Genomic DNA, 12,832 nt, shown 5'->3' on the forward strand with positions numbered 1-12,832 from the left:
GGCCTTTTCTAATGACTATGAGATGTTGGTATCACCACCTCATTTAGTCATGCCCTTGTGGGTGGGACACAAGCAGTTGGTTTTGGTTTATTTTATTTACGATGCATTGTCTTATTAATTGCTACATGTGTTTACACATGAAGTTGCATGTTTACTTTGTTAAATAAATAAATCAAATAATAAAGCAAAATACTTTATTTGAATTTAGATCTATTCGCCTACTTTTTGTTGACCTAGAAACTTTTTTTACGCATGATACATGTACACAAGTATGAGTGGATTAAAGGTTGAAGACATGTAGAACATGCCTTAGATTGATTAATCGGATTTTAGTTTATGTTTGATGAATTTGAATATTGTATTTGGTTTATTTTATTTACGATGCATTGTCTTATTAATTGCTACATGTGTTTACACATGAAGTTGCATGTTTACTTTGTTAAATAAATAAGCAAAATACTTTATTTGAATTTAGATCTATTCGCCTACTTTTTGTTGACCTAGAAACTTTTTTTACGCATGATACATGTACACAAGTATGAGTGGATTAAAGGTTGAAGACATGTAGAACATGCCTTAGATTGATTAATCGGATTTTAGTTTATGCTTGCTAGCCTAAAATAATATTGCATATTTCCCCTCTATTAATTAATATAATTGCAAATTTACCCATTTTGATTTAATTTATTAAAATTAAATTATGTAATGACAAATTTACCCTTAATTTTACTAAACTTTAGAAAATTGCATATTTACCCATTCTTTTACTAGTTTTTGTCTTTTTTCGCTACTTGCGTCTTTTACTAAGTTTTTTTTTTTCATTTTTTTTCCTTACACGAAAGAGTAACAGTCATAAAATATACGAGTAACAATCATAAAAGATACGAGTGATAATCATCTAAACAAATATCAAAACCTTAATCAATTACGGTACTAAAAAATCATTAAAAAAAACAACCAACAAATATTATGTAACAATATTCAAAAACAAACGACAAACGTACTGTTGGCAAAAATTGTTGTTTTAAATTGATTTCATGACTTTTAATATAATTCCATTAACTATGAATGAATCTTCATATGACAAACGAATTGATTTCATGCCATTTGGTTTTGAATTTTGATGTGATTTCATTAAATAAGAACTTTATCCGTAGAAGATACTGAAAGTCGTAGATAACTTTGAACATGATTTTTCTCGAAGTTAGGATCTTTTAAATTTTGAAAAGGATAATTTTGTTTTTTTATTAGAAAAGGGGAAATATGTAATTTTTATTTAAGCTTGAGGAAATATGTAATTGAGGGCGGTTTTTAAGGGGAAATATGCAAAAAAAAAAACCTTCAATTTAAATATTTCAAATTGCCATTTTAATTCATTTTTTTATATTGAAAAAATAAAAGAAAAATCTCTAATTAGTGGGACCCACCCTTACCCTCCCCTTCTTCTTCAAACCCCCCCTTCTCACGCACACACAGTTCGACAATTAGAATCAGAGCATCTCACTGTGTGTGAGTGAGAGAGAGAGAGAGAGAGGGGGGGTTTGAAGAAGAAGATGATGGTAGGGGTGTGTCCCACTAATTAGATATTTTTCTTTTATTTTTTCAATATAAAAAAAAGAATGAATCAAAATGGCAATTTGAAAGATTTAAATTGAAAATCCTCAAAATACCCCCGGATAAAAATGAGGTTTTTGGACGAAGTTATGCAATGTGATCAAAATGGCAATAAAAGGAAAAAAGCGAAAGAGCCAAAGAAAAAAAAAATATTTGGACTAAAATGAAAAATTTGAACAATCCCCAGGGAATAAAATGGTAATTTACTCCTCCATTTAATTATACCAAACTATTTACTCGTTGGTATAAGTTTTGAACAACATTTTATTCTTGAATTCGAACCTTTTATTCAAACCCAAAATAACATCTGTCGTATACACAAAGAGAGAAAATGAATCCAAATCAAAATCAAAATCTAAACTTCACCCAAACTCAAATTATAAATTCAATATATGTGATGATGTGAAAAATGTAAGGATATATAAGAATGTTTGTATGGTTGGAGGTGAAATTAGAGTTTTTAAAGATTTGTAAGGATATATGATGCGTGTTAGTGTGTATATGTTTTAGGTATATATTTTAAGCCTTTTTTACACTTTTTAGCCAAGTTTTAAATTTATAAAACACGATATTTACTAACACTAAACACACATATGGGCAAGTGCACCCATCGTGGACGTAGTATAGTGTTGGTAAGATACCGAGGTCGTCCAAGGACACAAGAGCTTTTAGTACCGGTTTATCCTCAAGGTCTAATCAAATCAAAATGTTAGAAAACGGTTTTTAAACTAAGAAAATAAAACTAACTAAAATGCTGAAAAATAAAATAAAAATAAAAACAGATAGACAAGATGAATCACTTGGATCCGACTCGTGTGTAGTGTAACCTTTGATTATTTTCGCACTTTTGCACTTGTTTAAGAGATTATCTTAGTTATTATAGTAGGCCTCTCTTTTGAAGGCGACGTTACCCTCAACTCAGTAGTTTAAGTCAGCAAGGATACAATCCTAAAGGGTCGGATTATTGAAAAATAATTAATTAAGTTATTAATGCATAATGTGGTAGGCCCCTCTTTTGAAGGTGACGTTACCCTCGGCTAAGTAGTCTGAGTCAGCAGGGATACAGTCCTAAGTAGCCGGGTTAAAGTTTTAATAGTAGTTTAACTTATGAGGGGATCAAAGAGTTTGGACCCCCGCCATCCAATACCTTTGGGTATTGAAGGAGGTCCTACTAAATTTGACCCAGGTCCTTTACAGGATCTATACACTGAACAATGGCAAGACTCTTACCAAACCGTTCCCTTAACCCCCAACCAGGTAGCCAACATACCTCCATATAGACCGTGGAGATATGAATGGTGAAAAACTTTTATTTTATATAGACAGTAAAATAATGTCAAGACACCACGGACAAACGATAAGGAAGAATCACCTTCAACATAAGAAACTAGTAATTAAAGTCATTAATACAAACCAATTAACAAGTACAAAAGATTAAAAATAAAAAGTATTACACTAAACACTTGTCTTCACCAAGTGATGTAAGAGACTTATGCAAACATGGCCTTTGATTGTCAAGAACTCTTACGATCAATCTTGGATCCCGAGACGACTCACACACTCTATGATGGACAATGGATGATGGTGTTGTGATGGTGGTGGGCGGTGGGTGAAGTGTGAGAGATGTGGTGTGCCAAGGGATGAGTTGCAAGAGCTCCAAACACTCCTATTTATAGGCTGAACAGAAGCTCGGGCACGGCCCGTGTCCACTGGGCACGGCCCCGTGTCCATCTGACTCTCTCTTTCTTCATTAATTGCAATTCTCAATTTCATTTAATGCGTCTGCAGCAGTTGACCACGCCCCCGTGTCCGCTGGGCACGGCCCCGTGGTGGGCAATAGAAGCTTCTATCACTTTGTCTTTTCTGCTGACACTTGGGCACGGCCCCGTGCTCACTGAGCACGGGGCGTGTTCAGTCTTCTGTCTTCTTTGTTTTGCTTGGGAAGATGTTGTCGGGAGGTCGGGCATGCCACGTTTGCTCCTTTTCTTGTATTTATGTTAGATTTAGCTGTCTTTTTGCTTCTTTTGTTCATTTGAGCTCATTTAATCCTGAAAATACAAAAGGAAGACAAAATCACACTTTTTCCAACATTAGGACTAAAAAAGGGTTAGTTTTATGCCACAATTGATGTAATTTATATGTTGCATTTTGTGTACATCAAATACTCCACACTTGAATCTTTGCTTGTCTTCAAGAAAAACTCTTTATAATGTGGCTTTTTTTTCACTCCCAAATGGAATGGGTAGAAGAGAAGGTTTTTGGGCTTGTCATAGAGTGTCGGGATTTCCAAGATTCTTTATTTAGGTTTTATTTTTATTTATTTACAATCCTATTCGTCATGATTTATTAAAAACGTTTCATAAAATAAATTACTTATTAGGGCATAACATACCTTTTTAAAATTTCATTTATATACAAGTTCACATACCTCACGGGGGATCACTCAACACTCGGCCGAATGTGTATTTTTAGTGAATCACTCGAGAGCGGCATGGAACTTACTCCTACCATAGGCTTGCCAAGCAATCAATCCTCCTCCTTTTTAACTATATACCTTTGTAAATATTAAGAGGACTTTTTGGGTGAAGGTTAGGCTTGGGCTAAAGGTGGGTGGTTGGGTTAGTGGTTAGTAAAAGGGCGAAAAGCGTAACAAAACGTCGGTTTTTGAAAGACTTTTTGTTTTTCACATTTTTATTTTATTTTGATGAACCATTCTTTTCAAACAAAGTTATTTTTGATGAACTTGTTTGCTTATTTGGTTTCATCAATATATATATATATATATATATTCAAGTCATAAGAAAAACCAAACGTTGTTACTAAAAGAAAGGGTTAAAATAAAAAGGTTTAGGTGGGTAAAAAGGGTGATTGTTTTGGGTTAAGAAATGAAAAGGTTTAGGCTCAAAGGGGTTAACTAGGGGGATTTTGGGTAGTGGTAAAAAAATGAAAAATAATGGTGTAGAAAGAAAAAGGGTTAGTCCTAATGCCTCCATCATTTACTTACTTGGGTTTAAGGGGCTGTTTGGCTGAGCTTTTCAAAAGAGCTTATTTGCTTATTTGCTTTCTGAAAAGCAAATAAGTCAATAAGCTGTTTTGAAAAGCTTCATTTTAAAGCTTTTCAAAAGAGCTTATTGACTTATTTGCTTTTCAGAAAAGCGAATAAGCAAATAAGCTGTTTTGAAAAGGTCAGCCAAACAACCTCTAAGTTGGTAAGGACCAGGAATGTATTGTCGTGGCAAGTTCTAGAGTCGTATGAACCAAGCGGCTATTCACACAAGAAACGGAAAATGAGCATTTAGTGTAAAGATATGTATTTGTATGCTCAATAAAGGCTCAAAACTCACTTTTGTGGGAATGGGTTTTTATATGATCAAGTATACATAATCAAATTTTAACTAAGCTTGTCATGCCGTTTCATAATTTTCTTATGTTGGTTCTTTTTATCACGACGCTATCGGTTGTAAATTTGTAAAAATATAACATTGTTAGAACTTGAATTCCCAACTTAAACTTGGATAAGTAAAAAGGAAATGAAAATTTTTGAAAAAATTTGGGGTGATTAGCGGTTCCAATATAGTTTTGTGTAAGGCTTATTATTAGGACTTGCAAGATTCAAGGTTTTAGCATCCCCCCACACTTAAATTACACATTGTCCTCAATGTGTCCCAAAAATAAGTTTTTAGGTTGAATGAATGTGTAAAAGGGTATTAAAAGCAAAATTTTATGTTACTGGCATTCTGGACACGGCCCCGTGGTGACCGGGCACGGCCCCGTGTTCAGGTGCCAGTGTCAAAATTTAGAAAAGAGAAACAGAAGCCTGGACACGGGGGTGTGTTCAGTGACCACGGCCCGTGTCCAGTTATCTGAACTGGGCATTTTCTGCAGATTGTGCAGCACGGGGCCGTATTGGGCGGACATGGCCCATGCTGAACTTGCTGTAATGAAGAAATTTTTGTCGGATGGCCCTATTTTCGTGCATGGGGTGATGTTTCTTGTTTCCCTTGTTATCCTTCACCATCCCGAGTGTGTTTTATTTCTGCCAATTAAAATTAAACTAAACTAAGGATAGTTCCGCGGAATGCCTCCGTGGTGCGCCACGTTTATAAGGGTCCTTGGCTAGACCCAAAGTGAGGTTATATGTTTTCTGAGCGGGATGTTTTGCATGCCATGTTGCACCGTCGGAGAGCATCATCCAAACTCGAATCAATAACCTTCATGTAATTTACCGGGTCATCGTCCTCTACTCACTTCCCAACCCCAAACTTCACTTCCTTATCCCCATACTTCAAAGTGAGTGTTCCGTCATTCATATCTACCACTGCTTGCGCGGTGGCTAAAAATGGCCTCCCTTGTATGAGGGGGACTTAGGTGTCTTCTTCCATATCTAGTATGAAAAAGTCGGCCGGGTAGACGAAATTGTCGACTTTGACCAATAGATTTTCAGTGACACCTTGCGGGTATTTGACGGATCTGTCGGCAAGTTGTATACTCATCTTGGTATGGCTCATTTTTCCTAGGCCGAGTCGTTTGAACATTGATGCGGGCATGAGGTTAATGCTAGCCCTAAGGTCGGCTAGTGCATTACGAACGGGGGATTCCCCGATCGAGCAAGGAATTGTGAAGCTTCCGGGATCAATCTTCTTTTGTGGGAGTTTGTTGAGTACGAGGGCAGAGCATTCTTTGCCTAGGTTAACTAATTGCAATGTTTCAATTTTCCTTTTATGAGTGAGGAAGTCCCTCATGAATTTTGAGTATTTAGGCATTTGAGTTAGGACTTTGATAAAAGGAATATTAACATGCAACTGTTTTAGTAGACTTTCAAATTTTGCGAATTGCTCATTGGTCTTTTGGCAAATTAACCTACCGGGGTAAGGAACCGGAGGAGCCTTGGTAGGCTCTTGAAGTAGAGGAGAAGCCTTCTCTTGTTGGGGCGGTGTTGTGCTTTCCTCAGATGGTGGTAACGGAGCTTCTTCGGGACCCACGGTACGGTTTCTTAATGTTATGAGATGGACTTGTGCTTTTGGTTTTGTTTCGGTATTACTTGCTAACGCGCCTTGTGGTCTCTCGGAGAAATTTTGAGCTAGTTGATTTATTTGTTTTTCAATGTTTTGTATACTAGCTTGTTGATTTCTAAAATTCGATTCCAATTGTTGAAATTGATCCGAGTTTTTCTTTTCAGTGTCGGAGATGAGGCGAGATACAGTATCTTCAAGCCTTTCTCGTCCACCTCGTTGTTGAGGGAAATTTTGTGACTCATTTCTTGGTTGTTGAAAGTTTGTTCGTTGGTTTAGGTTTTGTTGGTTGCTACTATTGCCGGGTTCTCTCCAACTAAGGTTAGGGTGGTTACGCCATCCTTGGTTGTAGGTACCCGTTGGAGGACCCGACGACCTAGGTCTACTATCAATGTAGTTTACTGATTCTGGTTGATCATCTGTTTCTTTCATACAACTCCAATTTTCATGTGGCCCACCACACCCTTCACAAGCCATAACCGAGACCGTTTTTGTCATTTCTAACGTTTTGATTTTTGAAGAGAGGGCCTCGATTTGGGCTTGTAAAGAAGTGCTTTCATCAACCTTATGGGCGCCCGGGGCAATAGATTTATTGCCTCAGGGAGTGTGCCACTGAAAATTGGTTTGAGAAATTTCCTCAATTTGATTGTATATTTCATGTGGGCGGCGATTACCTAAAAGTCCCCCGGAGCTAGAGTCATGTGTTTGTCTTGTGTGTGGCAACAACCCATTATAGAAAGTGGATACTTGTTGCCATACCGCAAGACCGTGGTGAGGACACTTTCGCAATAACTCCTTGAACCTTTCCCTAGTTTCATATAAGGATTCCCCATCCTCTTTTGAATATGTATTAATTTTAGTCATTAATTTAGCCGTTTTAGCGGGAGGGAAATACTTATATAGAAACTTTTGGGCTAGTTCATCCCAGGTGTTTACCGAACCAACTGAGAGGGCGTTGAGCCAAGCTTTTGCTCGGTCTTTTAGTGAAAAGGGAAACATTCGAAGGCGGATGGTGTCATTTGATGCCCCATTGATCCGAAAGGTATCACATATTTCTAAGAAATTAGTAATATGTAGATGGGGATCCTCGTCCGCAAGCCCATGGAAGGTTGCGGAGTTTTGAAGCATTTGTATCAAATGTGGCCGAAGTTCGAAGTTGTTGGCTTAACATTCAGTGCATTGATAGCGGCGCCAAGATTACCCACGGTGGGTCGTAGGTAATCCATGAGGGTACGTTGGTCCGCCATTGGAAGTGGGTCCCCCCCGGAACCTTCTCTTGGTTTTTAGCTTTAAGTCTTTTTCTCAGAAAGCGTTCAGGTTCTTCTAGAGGTTCTTTTATATCTCTACTAGAACTGGAGCTCATACACTACGTTGAAAGTTCAGATGTGGTGTCTGCTTCCAAGTCCTGCAATAAAAACATAAAAGAATGTTGGTCAGGAAGTTCACCATAGCCCCGTGCTCAGTGAACACGGCCCGTGGTCGGAGATATAACAATTGTTTTCTGGATCCCTGTTACTGGAAAGTTGGACACGGCCCCGTGTTGCACCGACACGGCCCCGTGCTCAGCTCTCTGTAACTCGAAAAATAAAAACTGCCAGTGACACTGCTGGGCACGACCCGTGTCCGACCAGGCACGACCCGTGCTGAGCTCTGCAAAAGCTGAAAAATTAAGAAAATCCTAAAAAAAATAAAAAGAAAATAAATAAAAAAATTGATTAGGCCGCTGATTCCTAACTTTCTTAAAATCCTTGTGTCCCCGGCAACGGCGCCAAAAACTTGATGCGTGTTAGTGTGTATATGTTTTAGGTATATATTTTAAGCCCTTTTTACACTTTTTAGCCAAGTTTTAAATTTATAAAACACGATATTTACTAACACTAAACACACATATGGGCAAGTGCACCCATCGTGGACGTAGTATAGTGTTGGTAAGATACCGAGGTCGTCCAAGGACACAAGAGCTTTTAGTACCGGTTTATTCTCAACGTCTAATCAAATCAAAATGTTAGAAAAAGGTTTTTAAACTAAGAAAATAAAACTAACTAAAATGCTGAAAAATAAAATAAAAATAAAAACAGATAGACAAGATGAATCACTTGGATCCGAGTCGTGTGTAGGGTAACCTTTGATTATTTTCGCACTTTTGCACTTGTTTAAGAGATTATCTTAGTTATTGTAGTAGGCCCCTCTTTTGAAGGCGACGTTACCCTCAACCCAGTAGTTTGAGTCAGCAAGGATACAGTCCTAAAGGGTCGGATTATTGAAAGATAATTAATTAAGTTATTAATGCATAATGTGGTAGGCCCCTCTTTTGAAGGTGACGTTACCCTCGGCTAAGTAGTCTGAGTCAGCAGGGATACAGTCCTAAGTAGCCGGGTTAAAGTTTTAATAGTAGTTTAACTTATGAGGGGATCAAAGAGTTTGGACACCCGCCATCCAATACCTTTGGGTATTGAAGGAGGTCCTACTAAATTTGACCCAGGTCCTTTGCAGGATTTATACATTGAACAATGGCAAGACTCTTACCAAACTGTTCCCTTAACCCTCGACCAGGTAGCCAACATACCTCCATATAGACCGTGGAGATATGAATGGTGAAAATATTTTAGTTTATATAGACAGTAAAATAATGTCAAGACACCACGGACAAACGATAAGGAAGAATCACCTTCAACATAAGAAACTAGTAATTAAAGTCATTAATACAAAACCAATTAAAAAGTGCAAAAGATTAAAAATAACAAGTATTACACTAAACACTTGTCTTCACCAAGTGATGTAAGAGACTAAGGAAAACATGGCCTTTGATTGTCAAGAACTCTTACGATCAATCTTGGATCCCGAGACGAATCAGACACTCTATGATGGACAATGGATGATGGTGGTGGATGATGGTGTTGTGATGGTGGTAGGTGGTGGGTGAAGTGTGAGAGAGGTGGTGTGCCAAGGGATGAGTTGCAAGAGCTCCAAACACTCCTATTTATAGGTTGAACAGAAGCTCGGGCATGGCCCGTGTCCACTGGTGTCACACCCCGATTTCCACGTGTCTCACCAGTGGGCCCGGTGGGGGAATTACCGTGACGATGTTGGCAACAATATAGTCAAACCACACAATTATATAAATGCACAGCGGAAGCTTAAAGATAAATATATACTTCAACCTCTGGTTGTAATATCAAGTGTATTACAGAAGTCGAATATATCCACAGCGGATCAAAATAATAATAAAATATTGTTCATTCAGATACGGCATCGAGTTTGCGAGACTATTCGTGATGCTTAGGAAGCTAATACCAGCCCATTTCGTATAGTACCTGCACTTAATCTTTTTGGGGAAAATACGTCAGTTTACACTGGTAAATACATTCAACTGACACATTTGAAAATGTTTATTAAAATTGATTTGAATGCACAAGGCACAAACTCTTTTATAACTTGGGAAAATTATTAAAATCTTGTGAACGTTTTACATGTTCTTTTATGCGTTCAGTAGCCCGGGTCGTGCCGGGTTAAAGATTTATAGACACACCACATTGCGTAAAACCGTAGTATAAAAACCAACGGCTACGTCTTTTAATTTAATGTCGACAATATATACCGGGTGTACGCCTACACCGGGATGTCGATGGTCGTGGCCATTTCGTAAAATGATGCCAAGGATATCCGGGACAACGGTCATTAAACCCCCCAAAGGCTTTTAAGAAACAAAACTGTTTAAATGAGCCGATCATATTATTTAACTAACCACCTAAGCGATGGAAAAATATAATGCTCAATCAAGCGGTATTAACATACCGTAACCCAAGCCCATATAGGGGAAATAAGTTAAAGTATTTACCTTTGCAAGTATATTTCCTTAATTTGATTTAGTCACCGATAGCTTTTACTAGGCTCCTAATCTGGAACGAAGGTTTTAATTAACCTCTTAGAATCCTAACGGGTCTTTATATTGGCCGTAGCCTAGACCGGTTGGTTTCCGGAATATAAATATGGTTTAATCGCGTGAAAGGCGAAAACCGAGAATGGAGTGTGATTCTGACCCAACAAGTTCAGAGACTTGTTTTATATGGGTTTATGGTTCACACTCTGGATTTTGGGGTTCAAATAATATAATTTGACCCGTATCGGCTAAACTATGAAAACTAGTTTCATAAGCCGAACCGTGCGCGCAATAGGCGAAACGGTTAACCATGAGAGTCTTACGCTTATTTCCTAAGTCAATATGCCTTAAAGAGGTTGTGGTATCAGTAGGATACCTTCCATGACGCCCGTAACGAGTTTAAGTTAATATTATGCCCCGTAGGGGCTTTTTGGTCATTTTAAAGACTTTTAAAGAGCTTTTCGAGTTCTACAGGAAATCTGAGTTTCCCGAACAGTTTATAAAGTCTAGAATACTTTATTTATTATTTAAAATCAGTAGCAACTGGAATCGGGTCAAAAGACCTTGTAGAACTCAAGTTTTGGCCGAAAAGGGCATATTCGGTATTTACCGAACCGTAGCAATAACCGCAGGTTATGAGGGAGGTAAAAATTATTAAAAATCTTTAAAATTCCCAAAATATTATTTTAATACAGTGGGTAAAAGTTTTGGTGACGAAATCTTGGTTTAGATAGGCGTTATGCTAATTGCGCCGTTTATTACAAAAGTTTACTTAAATTGCGCTATTTAGCATAACTCTCATTCTAGACCTCGGATTGACGTGAAACTTTTAGGACATGCTTATAATTTAATAAGCAAGGTTCTGGTCCGTTCACGTGTCCGGAATACTCGTTTTATTTTCAAAATGGCGTTACGGTCAACTTTTAGGCGATTAACGGAAATGTGCAAAAGACTCGGATAACTCATGAACCGATCACAGAGGTTTATACCATCATGTAACCTGGTCCTAAGAGAGTCCTAAGGTATATCTATACCTCACTAAAACGGGTCAGAACTGAAGTCAAGGCAAAAGTCAAACTTTTGCGACATTTAGCTCCGAACCGGGTCAATATAGCAAATGGTCGATTCAAACGAGCGCAAACAAGTTTATATACTTATTATCATGTTTTATGAACATCAAAACAGGTTTCATAACGTATACATTACAGATTATGTAGAAAATGGCAAAATGACTTTCTGTTGACTTTTTAAGTGCGTGTTTGACTCGATATTTGACATAGTTAGAGTGGTGATCAGAGGGAACCCTTTTAGGGGTTTATTACCCATATAAATACCAACTCATAACCACTTTTGATTCGTCATAAGACTGAACCATCACTGATTTATTTTAAAGTCAAACCGTATTTACGACGGTTTGGTTTTTAGCTATTTACTAAGGAAATGTGAAACCACAAAGGGTTAGATCACTTACAGAAGCTTGAGGGAAGACTTAAGAACACAGAGGATTGCTTGAGAGCTCTTGAAATGATCAGATGAGTGTGTTTGAGGTGTGGTGAACTTATGAGCCAAATGTGGCTATTTATAGTGTTTACAAGACCATTAGATCATCACAACACATGCTACAAGTGACCATGGATGATGGGCAGGTGCCCCTAAGTGATATGGGTCGAGCATAGGGTGCCCATGCCTCATTTATTGGTTGTTGGTCGTTCAAAGGCTCCAAAAGGCATGTAGTTACAACTTTCTGCATCTGGGCGTCCCACGCGGCCCGCATGGGAGTTCCATGCACTTTTAATGCGGGTCGCCTGAGTTTCAAATATCAGGCGCGTAAAAGAGAAGGCTCGCGGCCCGCCTCAACTTAGACCAAAACATCACGCGGGTCGCGAGGGGCCTGTTTTTCAGATTTTTAAAATCTTTTGTAATGATTATCAGAATCCGGTAATTAATAACGAAATCTTTCGTAATGATTTACCTGACCTTTCGGGTTTGAAGGGGTAACTTTGCGGTTTGGCCCTCGGTTAATTACAACTAAGGACCTCGTTTTATTTATCCGCGTTGTTAAGTCCCTGATTAGTTTATTAATTATTCAGAAAGCCTTAACTGTCATTATTGACGCTTTTAACCCTTCTCCTACGCATTCGATCGTAACTTTCTCGTTTCATAACGAAACTTCGCGAAATTTATATATATTATATTTTAGTGAGTGTATAATACCGTTACAAAGCCTTGGGAACGTTAAAGGGTCACTCAGAGGTATAATTAAACATGTTGACACGGTTAACCCCTGTAGCTTGAAATCTCTCACTTTCTTTCGTGTTTCGCTTCT

At 38.0% G+C, this 12,832-nt stretch overlaps 1 non-coding gene across 1 annotated transcript; it reads left to right on the top strand.

Annotated features, from left to right (window-relative positions):
* Positions 1–7,389: 7,389 nt before the first annotated feature.
* LOC118487873 lies at positions 7,390–7,496 on the top strand. Its single transcript, XR_004882815.1, has one exon. It is a non-coding gene; the product is annotated as a small nucleolar RNA R71 (small nucleolar RNA).
* Positions 7,497–12,832: the final 5,336 nt, after the last annotated feature.

The sequence above is a fragment of the Helianthus annuus genome, chromosome 15 (assembly GCF_002127325.2).
Source record: "Helianthus annuus cultivar XRQ/B chromosome 15, HanXRQr2.0-SUNRISE, whole genome shotgun sequence".
Classification (NCBI taxonomy): domain Eukaryota; kingdom Viridiplantae; phylum Streptophyta; class Magnoliopsida; order Asterales; family Asteraceae; genus Helianthus; species Helianthus annuus.